At 43.6% G+C, this 20,412-nt stretch overlaps 1 protein-coding gene across 2 annotated transcripts in view; it reads right to left on the bottom strand.

Moving 5' to 3' along the window:
- The window catches only part of Far2 (fatty acyl-CoA reductase 2), a 106,239-nt gene extending 86,860 nt beyond the window's left edge, over positions 1–19,379 (bottom strand). For both annotated transcript variants that reach the window (XM_029478415.1, XM_021165348.2), the window contains exon 1: positions 19,186–19,379. The gene's annotated coding sequence lies outside the window, so the exon portion shown is untranslated. The remainder of the gene's footprint in view (positions 1–19,185) is intronic.
- Between the last annotated feature and the right edge of the window lie 1,033 nt (positions 19,380–20,412).

The following is a 20,412-nucleotide window of genomic DNA, read 5'->3' as shown; positions in this document are numbered from 1 at the left end:
AAGGGGGCTCCCAGGGCAGTGAGTGTGTGGGACAACAGATGCTCACGGCCAAGCCTGGCTTCCTTCTCCTTCCCTTAGTGCGTGGCTTTTGCTCACAGTTGAGATCTGTCTACTTCTGGAGAGAACAAATAGTTAAGGTTTCAGACTTGCAGCAACTGGTGTGCAGTTTAAAGCTGATGATTGCACATGGTACATCTACTGTATGAGGACAGCAATGAATGCCCTGTGGAGCTGGGCCTACACGTGTGAAGTAGTGATACTATAGCTAGGTATCACAGATGTACTCTTGTCTCCCACCCAGAAGCCATGTTTGTGCCTTGTGAAGTGTGTGTGTGTGTGTGTATGTGTGTGAGTGTGTGTGTGTGTGTGTGTGTAGGAGAGAACTCTAGGACAGCTGTTCCTACACTGGCTTCCTACGCTGGCTGCTAGGAAACTGATGATGTAACTACATCCCAGCTTTCAGTCTAAAAACATGCAACTGGATCAGGGGTGAGCAGAGCCTAGGCAGAGTTCCCAGTGACATCCTCCCTCTGTCCTCATTTGCCCACAGGAGCCATTTGTGCAATAGTTGTTTCTAGCAAAGACAGAGTAAGACAGGACAGTTAAGAAAGTGCTTGGGAAGGCCATGGCCACAGCCAGATGGCTCATTTGCTCTGTAGATTATTGGGTTTCTCTGCAGCAGGCCTCATCCTGCCTCCCTCACCCAGATTCGATACAGTTGAAACAGTGAGATTTGGGCCAAGGACCTAAATGTCTGGCTCAGTCCAAAGGCCTCTGATTCTGTGTCTACATGCTTTGGCACCATTCACTGTTGCATCATTCACAGAGTCCCCCAGGCTCTTGAGTAAAGTCAGCTCACTACCTTCAGGTCTCTGGTCCTAGGGAAAAAAAATGGATTGCTGCTTCATTTTGTGAGAACCACGACTATCTGTCAATCTTGTACAACCCAGCTGATGAAGGGTAAGAGTTCATCATGGCTAAATGGGATCTCTGGTAGTTTGTTCAAGAATACAATTGAAGATTGGAGGCACTCAGTGGAGAACACCTGCCATGCTTGCACAGCCTCTGGGTTCAAGCCCCAGAACTGGGGAAAATAATAATGCGGATAACATAATAATGCCCAATAGTTTTTGACTCTTTTATAGCCAAACCTATTACTTATTTTAAAAAAACTAATATGATTTATGTAAAATGGAGCTTTTCCTCTCTCCCTCCCCTCATCCCCTTTCTCTACCATCTTTCAATTATATCCCTTGGTTAAACGCACAAATGACTCGAAAAAACAAAAAAAACCCAAACAACCAAAACCAAACCAAACCAAAACAAAAAAGCCCACATGAGCACAGAGCCGTGAAGGTAGGATGCAGACAGCCTGGATGGTTACTTGGCAGATGGACAGTCTCAGGGAAGTCATGCTTGTGTGGCAAGCAGTTTCTCATGGAGTTACTCAGCGTGTCTGTGGCATGTGGCGTGTGTTCACTGCATGGATTGCAGCCTCCATGACAGCGTGGTGGGTTACAGTTCTTATTTCAGAGTCTTCTAGTCTGGTCCTTAGCAGATCATATTTACTTTATTTCTGTACATGAAAATGAATTATTTCCCCCCTTAAAGAGGTTTCTCTTTCCCAGGTTAAACACATGAGGGGAACAACACAAAATTGTTCACAATATTGTCTTTTCTTCTGGTAAGTGATGTGTTTTCACTGCTCTTGGTTAAACTTAGCTGGAATTCTGATTTCTGAACTTCAAGAGCTTAATGTCAGACTGGTGGTTCTGAGAAACATGTAACAGTTAGAAAATTAACTAAGAAAAACAAAAGGATCCTCATCATATAATAATGTTATTTTGTGGGTGTGTATTTGGCATGCATGCGTGTGTGTGTGTTGTGCATGCACATGTATTCACATAAGTATGTAGAGGTCAGAGGTCAACTCAGTTTCTCTCCACCTTGTTTTTTGAGACAGGGCTTATTACTGAACTTGAAGTTTACTGATTCAGCCACAGTAGTTGATGAAGAAAGCTGTAGCAATCTATCTGTTTCCACCTCCCCAATACTAGGGTTACAAGTGTGCACTGCTGTGCCCATATTTTAAGGGGTCTGGTCTTCATTATGGTGTGGCAACCAGTTTACTCACTGCCTCCTCCCTGCTCCCCAGCCCTGGACTTCCTTCTTTAACAATAATCTGTATTGTTATCACAAGAGCACAACATCTTTTATACAGTAGGAATCGACTCTTCCTTTAGAACAAGTTTGCAAACCATCACATGGGAAACAGCAAGCAAGGGACTTTTACACATGAAGATATTAAACAATTATCTCAGGGCTGGAGGGAAGCATGGCAGTCAGGAGGACTGGCTATACTTCCAGAGGTTTGGTCCCCAGCTCCCACATGGCAGCTCACAACTGCCTGTAACTCCAGTTCCAGAGGATCCCATATCCTTTTGTCACTTCCTTGAGTCTTCCATGCATTCCATGAAAGTGTTAGTACACAGACACATGTGCAGGCAAAGCACTCACATACATGAACTCTAGAAAAGTTTTTAAAAAAGTTTAGAAACCAGCTACCTCCCATGTTGTAGTTTTGTAGCTTGCATGGCATTACGAAGTCTGAGTTGAAATGTCCACGATTGAAACGTTCCAGTTGCTAGATTTTAGATTTGAGGATTTTTGTTTCATTTAAAAAATTTTCACCCTAGGATTTCAGTGAGATGAACATGACATTACTATTGTTTTTAATCTGGAAGACTTACTATTTGGTCCTGAAATGAGCCTCTGAGATTTTAAGACGATCTCTGGATGAGAGTGAGAGCCTCTGGTGACCACATGAACATCAGTACAGTACCCCGTTCTTCATGTCCAGAAACGGGTGACAAGGATACCACTAGGATCACTTGCCAATAGACAAAGTTCTCAACTGTAACCTCACAGGACTGTCAATCACAATACTTTTTCTCTGCCAATCCAGGACTCATCTAAACGCACACTTTCCTTTCCTCTCACGGAGCTGATCCAAAGTTCACCAACTCCTAATGGGCCTGGCCATGAGCCAGGATCAGAGAAAGAAGTTCCCCAACATCTGTGTTTCCTCTTCCCTGACCCCTTATCAGGATTCCACCTTCTGGTACTTTCCAGAATCCTGCATAAAGAACTGCTTGTGGATTCTGACTTTGTGATCCTCCATCTCTTCAAGAACTCGTAGTCACCGACTTCCCCACACTATCCTGGCAGTCCTTGTCCCTATGTGAAGCTCCTGTCACCGGATATATTCACACCTCAGGTAGACTTACTTGCCTACAGTAAATGTCCCTATTGAGTAAATCAACGCTTGTTAACATAGAAGAAAGTCTCTAAGTAAATCAGTATGTTAAGTGTTGGAATAATTCATAAACTGTGTTTTGAATGTAGAATTTATTTGACAAATCTGTGAACAGATGACTTAATCAAAACAGTCAGGGTCAATCACCTCTGGGAGAATTCAGCTGCAGGAGGAAAAGTAGGGTGGGGTGAATAATAGGAGAATAAGATATAAAACAAAGGTGTGTGGAAAGTCATTTAGTAAAATGTTGCATGAGTTTATACATTGTCTGAGATTAATAGACAGAATAGAAGTGGGAAGATTAAGTAGCTGAAGTTCTGCTGAAGCTCAGAGGGAATAAAATTATAGGAAAAGTGGGCTGGGAGACATGGACTGGGGAGAGGTGGACCAGGAAAACATGGGCTGGGGAGACATGGGCTGGGGAGAGGTGGGCTGGGGAGAGGTGGGCTGGGGAGTGATGGGTTGGGGACACATGAGCTGGGGAGACATGGGCTGGGGAGAGGTGGACTGGGGAGGCATGGGCTGGGGAGACATGGGCTGGTGACACAAGAGCTGGGGAGACATGGGCTGGGGAGAGGTGTGATGGAGAGAGATCTCAGTCACTGCCTTGTAAGAGGATCTGATTTGATTTCTAGAACCCAGAGGAGGAATCTGAGCATGGTGGTGCATGCCTTTAATTCCTATGCTGGGAAATTGGAGCCAGCCAGATCCTTAGGGCTTGCTGGATGGAGCCTCGCATATTCTCTCTCTGTCTCTGTCTTTGTCTCCCCTCCCCCCTCTCACACACACACCACTTTATCACCCACACCAACACACATGAATATGTGCACATACACATAACCTTAAAGAAAGACAGAAGTATCAATCTTGGACAGGAGGTGAGTCATCTTCTCTGAAGGAAAAAAAAATTAAGGTTGGGGGGGAGGGGCTGAACAGAACCTGCCACAGATCTGCCTCTGTGGAGTGAAAGTCCTGCATTGCCTGTAAAGCCAAGCACAAAAGGAAAGGAGCTTGAAGATAGGTAAATGTTTTTAATGACTGCTCAAAATAAGGTGTGAGACACCAGAAAACAGCGAAGGATCTACCGTAGCTTCTGTTTTCTCTGAGGACCAAGGTGCATTTTCATTTCTCCTGTCTCCTATGAGCATTTACCTGTTCTGTCAAGCAACACCCAATGCTTATATGAAGTTGTAGCAGAGAACACAGATGGCTGGCAAGAGCCAAGTTCAAGGACTGCAGGATGGCTTGGCGGCATCATGATACTTTAACAGAGGCTCAGGAAGCTCACTCCTATCTCTACCTCCAACTCCAGGGGATCCAACACCCTCAATCTGGCTTCTGAGGATACCTGCACTTAGTGTGGCATGTAAACTCAGGCATACTCACATGTAAATCAATAAATCATTTTCCAAAGATCAAAATTCAGAGAGAAAATATGGAAAAAGTGTAGGATGAGCATGAAGGAATGATTCACAAATGTAGGCTACACAGAGGAGGGGCTAAGATCAACAGGAAGTTACCCATACCAAGAAAGGTATTTTTCTCTATGTGGCTACCTGTGTGTACTGGGGAATCAAATGAACAACAGTGTTACTGACCTAGAACAGAGGGAGGAAGAAGCCTCTGGAAACAACATTCTTACACAAGTGTGACACTCAGATATAGAAATCCTATGTAACACTGTGCAGAATGGTGTTAAGATGAGAGTTGGCCTCTCCTGCAGATTTCCAAAAATGGAAACCTTTCGTGCTCAAAATAAAAATGGACAGAGATGCAAGGTTGCAGCTCTGGGGAACTCTGTGCTTGTCCACATGTGGCTTGCTGTCAAGGATACTTTTAAAAGTGGGAATGGAATGGAGCTAAAAAAAAAAAATTAAAACACCACGGAATGGTCTGGGGGCACAGCTGACTATGAATGGAATTCCTCTGGGTGAGAAAGCCTGTGTTGATGACATGGTCAAAGAAGACTCCTCCTGACCCATATTCTGGGATGCATATAAAAGCCCTCCAAGGAGTATAAAATAAAGTTAACAATGGGGAGGATTACGAAGCATAGTTCTGTGTAAAATTGTGGCTACTGTCTATGCATACAGCACACACACAGAGATGTACACACAGCCTTCACCTGTGTTCAGTAACTGCTAGTATTGTTTTAGGCTCTGCCTAACAGTTACCTGGCGACAGCAATGTAGGCCTGGCTAGCTATAAAAGGGGGTGTTTGGCCCCTCCGCGCTCTCTTACTCTCTCTGTCCCTTCTTTCTCTCAGATTTTCTTCTCTCCCTGACTCCTTTCTCCCTGTCTCCCATCCTCCTCCCTCCATGTTCCTGGCCGGCCTCTCCTTTATCTCTGTCTCTGTCTCTCTCTGTGTCTGTGTCTCTGTCTCTCTTTTTCTCTGTCTCTACTCCCTTCTCAACTCTCCTCCCCATGCCCTAAATAAACTCTATTCTATATTATACTGATCATATGGCTGGTAGCTCAGGGGGAAGGAATGCCTCAGCATGGGCCCGCTGAGGCACCCCTCCCACCTCATCATACCTGGCTCTACAAAACATATCCTGGCTCTCCTTTTTATAAAACACAACAGTAACACTTCCTACTCACACCAGCAACTTTTACATTAGCAAACCATAATGTATTTCACATACACAGCTTAGTCTTTTCTCACAAGAGCCCTGTGAGATCAAACAGGAATAAAGAGATTTAGTGACTTGCTGAGGACAAGGACAAGGTTTGTGACGAATGCCAACTTGACACAGTGTAGAATCACTTCATTGCTCTCTGCTTTTGACTATGGAGATAATCGACCTGTTTTCTCAAGTCTACTGAAAGATACTGGAGTTTTCTGGTGGCTGTCAGTAATGAGAAAGCTTCAGCCAAGTGTTCATTTGCTTCCCGATTCTCCTGTATTTAGGGCATATTTGATAATTGAGTTTTTTTTTTTTTTTTTTTTTTTTTTTTTTTTAAGACAGGGTCTCTTTACATAGTCCTGGCTGTCCTGGAACTATATTAAGCAGGCTGGCTTCCAACTCACAGAGATTCTCCTGCCTCTGGTCCCTAGTGCTAGGATTAGATACCTGCCTGCCTTCTTTCCTTCTTTCCTTCTTTCCTTTTTTCCTTCTTTCCTTCTTTCCTTCTTTCCTTCTTTCCTTCTTTCCTTCTTTCCTTCTTTCCTTCTTTCCTTCTTTCCTTCCTTCCTTCCTTCCTTCCTTCCTTCCTTCCTTCCTTCCTTCCTTCCTTCCTTCCTTCCTTCTTCCCTTGCTTCTCTTGACCATCACATTACAGCAGCAAAACCCTGACAACCTACAAGTAGGGGCTTGTCAAGTTCCAAGCTCTTCATTTTTATCTACGAGTGTGATTATTTTCAAAACTTTTAGTTGTAAATATAAACCCATAGCTCTATTTGTGAGAAGTTGGGTTTTTAGAACTGAACATAGAATAAGTTTTCATAGAAATGGGAATCTACTTTAAAGCTAAATATGGCTATGGCATCCAAATACATTTGGAGTGTCTTAATAACTGATATATCTTTCATAGTAGACCTCTCAAGGTAGATTTTTTTTGAGTTGGGAATATCTCTCTTATGTGAAGTTGTGCTTCTGTAATGGTTATATTCTAATAGTAATGTCTACCCGATAATTTTACTTAAAACTTCATGGGTCTCGGTTTCTCTCGGTGTGGTATGGAATTTCTAGGGCAAACTGGACAGCTTTTGTGACACAGCAACATATACTTGGTGAATGTTTTGTGAGCATCAGTGGTGAGTCTAGCCAGCCATCACTGATAGCCCCACTCCTCCCTGACTGTGAGACATGCCACTAGGGTGATAGACCATGGCCACCTTGAGCATGAAACCACAAGCTTGCGACTTAGGCGAACTAGCGACTAATGGTTTCCAATGTGAAACAAACAGAAAAATGACAATGCTTGGTAAATTCATCCTTGTAGTAATATTTCTGTCTTTCACAAACCAGTACCAAGAAAGCAATAAGAAACCAGGGCATGCTTCCTGCTCTGGAATGTGATGCATGGCTGCAGATGTGAGCCCTGAGTGAGCAGCAGCTGCCGACAGCTTTGTAAGAAAATGCAGAGTATTGCTTTTTAACCTCAGGAAAGCACACTTGAAATCTTTTCTGCTATTTTCCTATCAACCATTAGGGCTCAGTTCCTGCCCACTTACACTCATCACAATAATCACACTTGGTGGTCAGGCAGCTAGAACATGCCTACTCAACAGCCTCCATCTATACCCCTCTCCAATCCCTGGCTGAGCCCAGAGTCCTTTCCACCCTCCTCCCAATCCTCCCCTTTTTGGGTCTTCTTCTCAAGACCACTTCTATATTACTGCTTCCTTTCCCTTTCCTGCGAAATGGCTGGGGAGTCTGCCAAGCAGCTTTGAACAGTTCATGGTCAGTGTGGTACCAGCAACATACCACAAAGGATGTAGGGACAGGGCTCACTGATGCCAAGGGCTGGGAATGGGCAGAGATGGAGGCAAAATAAGAGGGAAAAGCAGCTGGCTTCAATCCAGGGATTCAGGTATCAGTGTCCCTTTGGAGGAAAACCCAAGACCTATCTAGATGAAAGCACTGGAAACCAGAAAATGGCTATGGGTGTCTGCAATGAAGACAAACACAACTATTCTTAATGGAGTAAGAGTCCAAGGCTTTGCCTGTCTAAATTACAGTATGGAGAAGAAGGTAGTGACACGGGCAATTGCTGATTATATTTCCTGAACTAGGTGGAACATGCTTCAAGCATGTGGACTATCCTAATCATGACAGAAATACTCTGATGGCATTGTACTAGTCTACACTAGTCCATACTTGTTCTACACTAGTCCACATCAGTTCATGTCAGTCTACACCTGTTCATTCCAGTTCACACCTGTTCACTCTAGTCAATACCTGTTCACTTCAGTTCATAGCAGTCTACACCTTTTCTATACCAGTCCACACCTGTTCACTCATAGCTCCTGATGAACTGGCCCCTAGCTGGTTGGGGAAGACTTCGAAGAACTCCACTATACGAATCCTCATAGATAGATGAGGACTCATTTTGTTTAGTTGTCAGCAATATAGAAGGCTGACCTCATACAACAGAGTTCCCTTTGTCCTCTCACTGGGCAGCTTCTAACTGCTCACTCTCTGCCATTCCAGAAGTTTTGTGACTTCCCCACAGACATTAATTCTGTCCTTCCTTTCTCACTTTCCCCACCACTATCAGCAGATAATTACTTATAGATACAGAGGGTTTGTGTGCCTAACTTTAAAGACAGACACAAAGGAGGAAGTTAGAGAATACAAGCTCTTAGTCTGTCAGGTTTGGAGAAAAAGAGAGCAGGGAAGAGTAGATGTGAGGACAACTTCAGCAAAAACCTGTGCTGGGTAAAGGAGAATCCTCTCAGTGGAGTTTCTGGTAAAGGAGAAGTCCTCCAATGGGATTTCCAATATTGCATTTCAGCTCAGCTTCCAGCACATCCTTTTGTTGGTTTGTAAACAGCCTCATGTATCTCAGGCTGGGCTCTAACTATGCATGTAGCCAGTGATAACTTTGAATTCCTAGTCCTGCCTCTATCTCAGTCACTACAGTAATTGAAGCACTAGTGATCAAAACCAGGATTTCATGCATGCCAGACAGGAGGATGAAGAGTAAGTAAGGATGTACCAGCATTCCTTGTTTGTAAATTGATAACTAACATGGTTCAAAATTAGAAGATGTTCACTATGAATGCAGAGCTAAGTAACGTGCTCCTGTCATCTGTGGTCACAAAATTTGAGTTGCAGTGTACATGCACACAGTAAATAAACAGATTTTTATTTTTTTATAAAATAAAGGAATTGAACCAAATATAAGAATGGACCTCAAATGATATACAGTTTGAGGTATGAATATTATTCTATAAGTTAAACTATATGCAGTGAGTGCTATGTGCTGTAGGCGGGAGGTCGTGGTACATGGTAATATGGGTTCAGAGAAGTTCAATTTGAAAAAAAAAGTTTCATCCTAAGAGAAACCAAGACCTAAATTTACCCAAAGCACAATACTGTGATCTTAAAGATACCCAATAGTACTTGCATAGTCACTACCTCTGAAAGACCTGGAACAAAATATTAGAAGAGAAAAAAGAAGTGGTATAATTCCATTAAGGAGAGAGTTTGACAAGTACAAGTTGCTGGTAAAATACCACCACCACTGAAAATGACAACAACAGCAACATCAGCAACAACAGTAGCAGCAGCAACAGCAGTGGCAGCAATAGCAGCAGCAGCAGCAACAACAACAATAACAACACCAACAACAATAGCAACAGCAACAACAACAACAGTAACAGAAACAACAGCAACAACAAAAGTAGCAGCAACAGCAACAACAGCAGCAGCAGCAACAATAGCAGCATCAACAACAATAGCAACAGCAGCAACAATAACAGCATCAACAGCAATAACAGCAACAACAACAATAGCAACAGCAGCAATAATGACAGCATCAGCAACAATTACAGCAACAACCACAACAGCCACAGCAGCAACAGCAACAATGACGACGACAACAACAACAACAACAACAACAACAGTAACAACAACAAAAGTAGCAACAAAGATGCCCATTTCTGTTGAGGGAAATAACACTTTAAAACCACTAGGTTTTCTTGACTATATTCTCATGAGTTGCTGGCTTTAACTTTCCCTCAAGTGCATAAGTACTTTTAAGTATATTGAAGCAAGCCAGACACATAATTTAATGGTCTTCCTAATTTCCATGCATCCTGACCTCAATACATCTGGGCATATGCTGCCTTTTGTGGAGTGTGCCCTCTCATGAACAATGCATTATTAAGGAAGATGACCTAGAATTCAGGGCATCTCTACCCTGGCTTTGCCTGGTCCTTTGGCTCTCAAGAGTATTTGCTTTGTCACCTACGGCTGTCCTGTTTTTCTCCAGTGAAGTTACTGTACTAACAATGACTCTACTGAGGATAAGTAGATATTTTTTTGCTTTTTTCACAATAAATCCCCAGGAATTCCTTACCTGCTCTTCCTATCTTCAGGACATTGCTGTACTGTATTAGGCACCATCTCTGGAGAAGTCAGGGAAGTTAAAATGTCATAAAACCAAAACAGTGTCTTTCATGAGAGACAAGGACACATGTTTAGATTGTAGTTAGAGATTCTGGTTTAGTAAAGGGGTGGCTGTAGGTAGTTGGCTAGGTGTCCAGTACCAACCATGACTACCCTACTGATGAGCAAATCTTAAAACCAATTAGAGAGATAACAGTTTCCACTAATGTATATTGTGCATATTAATGTATATTGCATGGTCTTCTGGCACTGTGAAAGGTAGTCTTCAGAGAAGAAGCTTCTGTCAGGTTTAGCTCACTGAGACTGCATCTCCTAGGAATATTAGAAGCTTATATATATATATATATATTCTCACCAACATGACTCTCTAACCTGAGCTAAGAAATGAGGACACCCATAGATATGTTAATATGAACAGTGAAGGTCATAAGAACTCAAAATAACTACAGGCAACTAAGGGATGCTGAGAATGGGAGAAATACTCTACCTCAGGGAAGTTCATACTAACTGGTTATCCAATACCGAATGGTCACCCCTGAAAAGGTACATAAAAGTAACATTATATAGACTGAGCAAGCTGGATTTATGCATTTGGAAGAGAGGGGGAGGGGAAGAAGAAGGAGAGAGAGAGAGAGAGAGAGAGAGGAACAGGGATGGGGAAAGGAAAAAAGAGGTGGTAAATTTGAAAAAGAATAAGAAATGACATATGGTGGGTTTGGAGGGAGGAAAGGGAAGAGATGATATAATCTCAAAGTTATTATATTTATTTGCTCAATATATATAATACAATTTATATAAAATATATAAAAATATAATCTCAAAAATTAAAAATTAAAAGAACAATATAATAAAACTTGTTTCTGAAAAAAAGCAAGAGAAAACCAAACCAAAACCAAAAACCCAAAAGCCCCTAAAACGTATTAAATCCAAAAGCCATAAGGGGCGCATTGCATCACTGTGGCTTGAAAACTGTTTTGCTGTACTCAGAGGTTAAGGGTGAAAGATCTAATAAGACCTTTCATAAACTGAAACTTTCCTGTTGTGAACCACCATGACTCTCCATGCCTGGCAATTATGGAGTTTGTTTAAAATAGTTTGTTCATTATTTACTCAGTTACATTGTTGACTACATAAAGAAATATGTTACCGTCTTTGCTCTGGTTCAGGTGCAGAATTATAACTGTCCTGGCAGGGAGCGGATGTCCTAAAAAGTTACTGGTGCCCCTCCCTTTGGCTATCAGACTATTGGAACAATAGTCTCTAAGAAATTGGAATTTCCCTAGGAATCGCATGCTGGGTGAAGGAAAAGGCTGGAGTCAGTACCAGCCAGAAGAGGAACTTGGCTCCCAAGAAAAGATTTCACAAGGTTCCCACAACTTGTCAGACCATCACCTTCCAGGAGAGACTGGAGCTGGGACAATGAGGGTGGGTGGGACCAATCCTTGTTGTGGCCCTCTTAGCTATACTCCCTGTCTTCTCTTTTAAACCTAAACTTCAAGCCAAGGACTTGGAGACACTTCTTGACTTCTCTTGTTTCTCTTCCCAGCTCAGCCACATTGAACAAATCTCATTTCTCCGTTTTTGCACTATTGTCTCTTTTGTGGGTATATCGAAGGTGGGTGGCCAAGCCTCACTTGTTAGATCCACAAGGGCCTGTGCTCTCTAACCTTCTCAACTCAGGAACAGAGTGAAGTGGGACAAGTATGGGGAAAAAACCTCATCTAAAACCAACTTCCAGTTTAAAGTCCTGTCTCCCCTCATGGGTAGAGTGTCAAAAAGGGTGCGGAATGACAGCCTGGTTTCCTGGTGAATGCATACCACAAAGCATGCTGACTAGGCTGACTTTGTGGCAGCTACGGGCCGGCTAAGCAGGGTGCTTCAGAACTTTATGATCCTACATGCTATGATGTGACCTTGGCTCTCCAAGTTCCTTGCCCAAGTCATGCTGGCTACCTTATAATCCTTATACCCACTCCATCATGTGGAGTGGGAACAAAGAAATATTTCTCTGTCATCTCCAAATTACTACTCTTGACATGGACAAGTGTCTGTTAATAAGAAGAATTTTACCCATTGCTGAAATAAAAGTCTAGAAAGGGTGCTCCTGGTTAATCTATGCTCAGAGGAAGGACTTCAGCAGTGATGTCAGGATTGGCTTCCTCCAGCACCTGAGGTTGTAGTTATATTTATTCAATATTGTCCTGTCCCCATAGTAGGGTGGGGAGTGATATCTAACCTGGGCCCTCATACATGCTAGGCAAGTGTACTGCCACTGAGTGGAGTGGCATCCCTAGCCTGTGTATCACATTTGTCATGGATGAATTTCAGTGTTTGAGTAGCTTAAAAGCTGTCTCCTTAGGTTGATGGGCTCTTCACAAGGTTTTCCGTCATTAATTACACTGGTCATCCATAGAGAATGGCTGGCTGAGGAGCCAAATTAGGAAGTCAAGTTACCTACTTGACTTTCTACCCCTTAATGCACAGAAACAAATGGATACAAAGTGACAAAGGCATTAAACTCACCTCATCAGCCAGTGTAGGAGCTGAGGGAATGGGAGAAAATCTCCCAGGTTTTGGCAGTCGCATTCATTATCTGGAGCTCTAGAGTAGCTATGAATAGTATGAGGTTAGGGCCCGCTAGCTTCTGCTAAAACTTTATTTGTGAACGCTGATATCTAAATTCCATGTAATTTAGCTATGCCACAGAATAATGTTCTTGATATTTTTAACTTCCAAAAAATAGAACCATTTCTAGTTTGAAAGATATATAAAGTCAGAAGCCAAATTTGAACTCAGGCCATTGGTGGCCAGTACTTAGGATTAAGTTCTGAGCAGACAAAACCAGAGGATCTAATTCTGCATGGACCTCTTTGAAGAACTGTCACCATTGCAAGGTTCTGCAGCCACAGACTGCACTTCTGCCTGCAGCCACTGTCAGTATATTACAAACAACAGGAAGAAGATGTATAACACTCAAAAAACATTACTGCCTAAATGCCCAACACCACGCCAGTCTGGTGGGTTTTAAGTCTCAGGTGACGCCCAGAAGATGAAAACATGAATGAGAAAAACAGAAGGCTCTGCCTGGAACTCTTCACCACTCCCAAGACCCTCACCTACAAATGCCAACAGGCTGAACCTCAGCAAGGCCTGGCAGAGCCTCAGCAGGAAAGCAGAAACTGAAAACAAACAAGAAGATGATTTCCTTCTAACCAGACCGTAGGTCCTGCTCATTCACGTGGAAACATATTCACATTCATTTTGCCGAGCAGACGCAGTGCCTCTACTCTGCCCAAGGAAGACGCATTGAAGAGTGGAGAGCAGCTAATAGTTAACAGAGAGCAATGGATGTTAAAGGCTAAATCTGTGAATATAGGACAGTGCTTCCCATAGGAGTCCCAACACAGTGATTTATTCAATGCTGACTCTGTTAGATGTTCCACCAGGGACATTTGAAGGTCATAGGTTTAGGAAATGTCACAGGAGACGTGTTTCATCTTTGATGATTCTCAGTCTTCATTAGTATTTTGTGGGCTCTGAGGAATCCTGTAGTAAAACTGCTTAACTGGGTTAAGTTAAGCATTTTCAGAGTTATGTGATCATCAAAGCTTGTTTTTGTCCTTTTCGTTCACTTAACTGCTAATATCCTGAGAAACTAGTGTCCCATAAATGACAGTCTGGGGAGCAAGCGCAGCTGCTGAGAGGAAGGAGAAGAGGAGGGTTTTGAGAGAGGGAGTGAGCTGCATTTTAGAACAAACCCTTTGATGAGGCTCAGTCCTGTCTTCCCTAGTTTTTGCCATTTTAGGAAATTATACCGCATCCCATCTAAGCTCAAGCGAGAAAAATAGAAGCTGTATCTGTCATGGTGATAACCTTTAAAAATTATAAAATGCAAGTGTGGATTTAAAAATAATTTAAACAGCAGATGAGCCTGAAACGTAAACTTTTCTTCTTTCCTTTCTTTAACTGCTCAGCCAGCATCCCTTCGGTTTTGCTTTGTTTTTCTATTCTTATTATGGGTTTTGTAAATGAAGTGGCAGCGAACCCACTGCTGTGGATTTAAGCCATTAGCACGGCTAGAGAGAAGATTCAATGGAGGCACAAGGACCACTCTTGCAGAGTTTGGGCCTCAGCACCCATACAAGGCAACTTAACCACCCCTAATCCCAGCTCCAGGGCATCTGATGCTCTGGCTTCTACTGACACTCCTATCTTCACCTAATGCTCACACACATAATTAAAAATGAAACACACAAGTAAAAGTCTTTAAAAACTCAGCACTATCTGCAGAATCACTGATCTCAAGCTTCTTCCAGCTCCCTCCCTCCCTATGAGTCCATCACCCTGGGCCCAATCAGATTGCAAATGGTCCTCAAGGCTCAGATAGTCCTTGCTATCTCTGCCTTTTCCTGACAACATTCTGCCCTGAATTCTCTCTGATTCCAATCCCTCATTCCTCCAGTCCCTTCTCCTTATTGGCTTTGTGTAGATTTACTTTCTTAAAATATAGATCAGCAGAGCTTCTGGCTGGAAACCCTTCAATGGTCTCCACTAAGGCAGACCCAATGCTTGAGGAAGCTCTGTGGAAGAAGGGAAAAAGTCTCACACCAGAGAGAAGGGAGAGGGTTCCTAAGTTCCTCCTTAGTGGGCACAAGAGTTACAAAGGACAGCCTGGTAAGGGATAAGCTGGGTCACTTCCACAATTATCCAATTAAAGCAAGCTTTATTTAGTACTGGTCAGGAAGATGAACACTGCCCAGGTCCATACCTGGAATTCGCAGAAAATGGCCCTGATTTGAATTGATTGACAGCTCTTAGATATTTAAAAGGTAACTCAGTCAAGATTTTAAGTGCATGGATTTTCAAAATTAAGTGATTCAAAGAAGAGATCCACACGACTAAAGAAAATATTATCCAGTGACTTGCTGTTCAGTCACTGCTAGGTGTGCGGATGAGCTAGACCCAAGCACTGGTTCAGCTTAGCAAGTGTCTTCCAAGAAGTTGTCCGTGGCATTCGGTTCACAATCCCAGACTTGTACACGTGACATTTAATTAATAGTTAAAGCATCAAACTCCATTACTTAGCCATTTTTCATTTGATTCTTATTACCAAGATATAAGGGGTCCATAGGTTGCACAACCCCTTAAAGGAGCTTGATCAATACTCCTAAAACTCCTTCTAAATCCTGTAGTAACTAGGATCCCTTCATACTGACACTGTTAGTGTGAAACTGTTTAAGGCGGTGGGCTCACCTAGAACTCTTATCTCACTCCATTCTCAGTCTAGTCTGGTTGACCTAGATCCTCTTATGTAGCAGAGGATAGCCTTACCCGCCTCATCCTGGTGCCTCCACCTCCTGAGTGCTGTTACTCATATGTTCTACCATGCATGGTTTAATGATCTCTCCTTTGCCCGATAATACAGATACCTTTACGATAAATTGTCATGGTCATGCTAGTAAAGAAATGGAGATAAAGAAAAGCTTAACGATGTGTTCAAAGAAACCCAAGGAAGCAGCTTAAAAAAAAATTCTGGAGGAGAAAGCCCACTTCTACAATTATCCAATTAAAGCAAGCTTTATTTAGTACTGGCTGGGAAGATGAACATTGCCCAGGTCCATACCTGGGATTCTTAGAAAATGACTCTGATTTTAGATCATCCAGTGCTCATAAAGGCAAACACCACAAGGCTGTGGTACTTTCTGCTTTCTTCCAGTCAGGGGTAAGCATGCATTCTGATGTACCTCCTGCCTGTGCATCTCCATGTGATGAGGCACATCCTGAACCGTTGAGGCAACCAATCTTGTTTATTGAAATGAAAACATATGACTTTCTCTCTCACAAGAATCACAGGCCCCCAGTATTCCAGGAAGTTATCTGTGCTTGGGCAAGTGACAGGTTAACATTAGCCCTTACAGGGAACTCACTTGAAATAGGGTTGATGTGAGGAAACCCCACTACTGAGTAAGCTCTAGAATGGGCTGTCAATTTGGGGTCAGGGGATAATGGGAACCCAGTATGAAATGATGATGTGAAGCCTCTTAATAAGATCATAGCAATGGCTCCAAGGTTAATGCTTCATGTTTTATGTTGTTCATAGACATCTAAAAAGTTATTTGAAATTCTAGCTGTGGAGCTCAGCTCAATTTTTGAGTCTGAACTTCGCAAAGTTGATCCCATGAAGACTGGCTGAAGGCATGAAATGTGGATGTTTGCATGCCAGAAAGCTGTGTCCTTCTGCAAGTGTATTTCATATTCTATCCCTTTTAATCAGGTACTTAGAATGGTCTGTGAACAACACAAACATGAAATATGCATGCTCACCACAAGTAAATGTTCCCATAGAGCCCCAGCATCAGGTCATGCTGGTGGGAGCAAGTAGGCTGGTGGTCTCTGGTATGGTCCTCTTGCAATGATGCTTGTTAAATCTTTTGGGCCTGGAGATGCAGCTTGGCTGGGAGAAAGCTTGACTAGTGCACAGAAGCCCTGGATTCACCCTCAGCAACTCCATAAACTGGGCATGGTGATGCACGCCTTTAATGTCAGCACTCCAGAAGTAGAAGCAAGAAGGTGACTATATATATATATTTTTTTTTTCAAGATAATTTAAGCTACATAGCAAGTTCAAGATCAGCCTGGGCTACATGACACCCTGTCAAAAAAAATGAATGAATGGATTGAAATATGAATTCTTAAGGCTGACCAAATGTTGCTATTCTTTTTTTAAACCATTTCATTTTTATTTATCTAAATTTATTTATGTTATATGTATGAGTACATTGCCTGCATGCATGCACATATACTGGCAATAATTCCAGGTGCCCAGACAGGCCAGAAGAGGGCATACCCTAAAACTGGAGTTATGGATGGTTGTAAGCCACCACATAAGTGCTAGGAATTGAAAACTCAGGTCCTGTGCCAGAGCAGTGTGGTGGTTTGAATAAGAACGACTTCCACAGACTCATATTTGAAATGCTTAGGGAGTGGGATTGGGAGGTATGGCCACGGAGGAAGTGTGTCGCTGAGGGTGAGCTTTGGGTTTCAAGTGTTCAAGCCAGGTCCAGTGTCATTTTCCCTTCCTGTGGCCAGACTTAGAACTCTCAGCTCCTTCACCAGCACTGTGTCTACCTGCACAGTGCCATGTTTTCTGCCATGACCCTAACGGACTAAACCTCTGATCCTGAAAGCCAGCCCCAATTAAATGTTTTCCTTTATAAGAGTCGCGGTGGTCATGTATCTCTTCATAGCAGTAGTAACCCTAACTCAGACAAGCAGCAAAGGCTTCTAACCTCTGAACCATCTCTGCAGTCCTCAAGATGACTATGGTCTTGAGAAACCAAAGTGATACACACAGACTTCTCAGCCCCTCTGAAGCAGTCCCTTTTCAGAAGCTGGATCATATTTTGTTTCCTTGGGAGAGTTCACCATCACTTATCCTCCCCTGATGGTGTTGATGCTGACCGGCACACTGTGACCTGCTTCTCTCTGACCGACAATTGTAGCCTAATATTACCATTTGGAGTGATGGGGGGAATCCCTTGAGATAGGAGTGGAAGATGCCCTTAGAATAAAGGAAATAAAGAGTAAGACACAGGCCTTTAGAAACACTATGAACGAAATCACTGTCCTTGAAGTTTGGTCAGGAGAAACCTCTTGGTTATCTCTAGACACCGCCAAAGCCCAAGATGTGAAGTTTGCCGAAATGAGTACCTGTGCAGTTTGTAAGCCGCCTTAAATTTTATTTAATCTCTTTGCCCTATTTTATGACTTAGAATAACTATGACCCCAAGTCAACTCTCCAGATCACATAGATGGAGAAGCAGAGAGACAAACTGTGGGGCTACAGGCTGAGTCTTACACTTCCATTTGCAATGTCAAACTCTGGAGACGGCCTCAAACAAGCAGAAACACACAACCCTATTGAGTTTCCTGCTCACTTGGTTCCTTGCTCACAAACGATGGCGCATTCACTCGGCATGACTCAAAAGGTAGCCAGAGTCTTGCAGATAAAGAGATAATAATCGCGATAGCTCAACAGTAGGTAAATAATGTATGGAACAAAAAGTGTTCATTATCTTACCCCAAAAGGAGACAGGAAGGAGGCTGGGGTCAGGAGCCTGGCAGGGGCAAGGCATTCTTAGGTTGGACTGCAACCTAAGTTATACTGACTGCAATCTCACCCCCAGAGGTGTGTGAACAGCCTTCCTTAAGCCACCTGTCCTAGCTGGAGGCCCTGACACCTATCCCTCTTGTTCTCTTCATGATGCCCAAGTCACTGGAGGAAGTCAGAAACTTCTAACCAGGGACAGACCTATTTGGCCACAGAAGCCTACTTCACCCTGGGATTTATGACCCTGAAGAATCTCTAAGTCCTTACTTAGAGTCTGGATGCTCACAGCCTGAGGTGAGCTAGTGGGTAAGGGAGGACATGAAAAGGGAGCATTGTACATGTGGCCTGGAAATATATGCTGTCTCTAGGAGTAGCTCTTGAACTAGGAAGCCTTGGGTGGGACCAGTCAGATACCCCTGTCCCTTGGTCCCCAGTTACTACTGAGAGGTTCCCATGTTCACCTTGCTCAGCCCTTCCCGGTTTTCCAATGGCTGTGCATCTCACCTAGCAGACTCAGAGATACCTAGAGCCTACAGGACTCTGGAGGACTGTGAGTGGCCAGGGACGCGCGGCAGGGCCACCGCTTTTTCTCCTAGTGCCTGCCTGCTTTACAGCCACAGTCCGCAGGTCCCCCTAGCCTAACCTTCTGGCCTCCCCGCCCGCTCTCTTCGTCTTGGTACCTGCTGCTTCAGTGCGGGTGACTTGCCGGCTGGTGGTCACGGTCCTCCCGGAGATGAAGGAGGCACTCGAGCTTTTCTGAACCGCGCCTCTGCTCTCCCGGCTCCCAAACGTGACTCTCTATATATCCGGCTCAGAGACTGGGTGTGGGGCGGGAGGAGCGCACCCTCCCTCCGACCTTCCTGGTCGCTGCTGGGCGCCCAACCGAGGCCTCTGCCAGGGCGGGAGGAGTGCTGGGGGCCTCGGACGCACAGGCCCCGAGGATGGCATCGCCTGGGCTTCGGGTGTGTTCCCCCTTGGTGTGCATTGTTGGGTGAGGGGAAAGTTAGCTGGGATGGCGCCCTGTCTGGAAAAGCAAAGGAAGGAGGGAGGGGAAGAGAGAGAGAAAGAGTCTGATTTGATTCATTGCAGGAGCGATCACTTCCTATTGCACTGGCAAAATGCACTCCAGATCCCATTTATCCATCTCTTCCGCACCACACGCCAGGTGGATGGAGGCTGCAGAGGAGCTCTGCAGGGATGCGCCAGCTCAAGGGCTTTTAAACAGTCAAGGGGTGGCAGGTGTGTGTTTTTGGGGGGGGGGGATGGGAGGGGGCAGGCAACAGGGAGGTTTGAGGTGTGGAGAGCAGAAACCTGATTCTTGCTATCTGATGCGCAGGGACCATGGATGCTAGGGGAGAAACAGGCAGAGGCAATCTCTGGGACTTCCCCAGGAAACGCTTTCTTTCATCTCTTGGTAGCTTTAACAATTTTATTTTATTTATATTTAGTTATTGGTAAATTTTAGACAGAAACTCTCCAACTGCCGGGAAGTCATAGAATGATGGACAGGCAGGAGAGCAGAATTTCCTCCCAACCAGAGAGGAAACCTGGTCAACGCCCACCTCAGTTCTCTGCACAATGTGAAAGATAGTCTTCCAAATTTATAGTCAGTTAAGGAAAGTGGGAAGGAATACGGCCCCAAAATTATTCTGAATCTCATTATGACAGGTGATATGCACACAAAAACACCAACTTTGAATCGTGAAAAGTTGAAATTAATGAAACAAGGAACTCCATCCATTAAAAAAAATCTCACACTTCTCTTGAATTTGCTGATTCTGGACTCTGTTTAGTTAAGAATGTTAAGGGAAGTGTAAACCAGAGATAGTTTTGCATAGGTGGCTATGTAAAAGCAAGAGAAGTGAACAGGACCTGACAAACATGCAGTTAAACACACACACACACAC

Source organism: Mus caroli, chromosome 6 (assembly GCF_900094665.2).
Source record: "Mus caroli chromosome 6, CAROLI_EIJ_v1.1, whole genome shotgun sequence".
NCBI lineage: Eukaryota > Metazoa > Chordata > Mammalia > Rodentia > Muridae > Mus > Mus caroli.
Note: the sequence above shows the minus strand (reverse complement) of the source record. Positions and strands in the feature narration are given on the sequence as shown.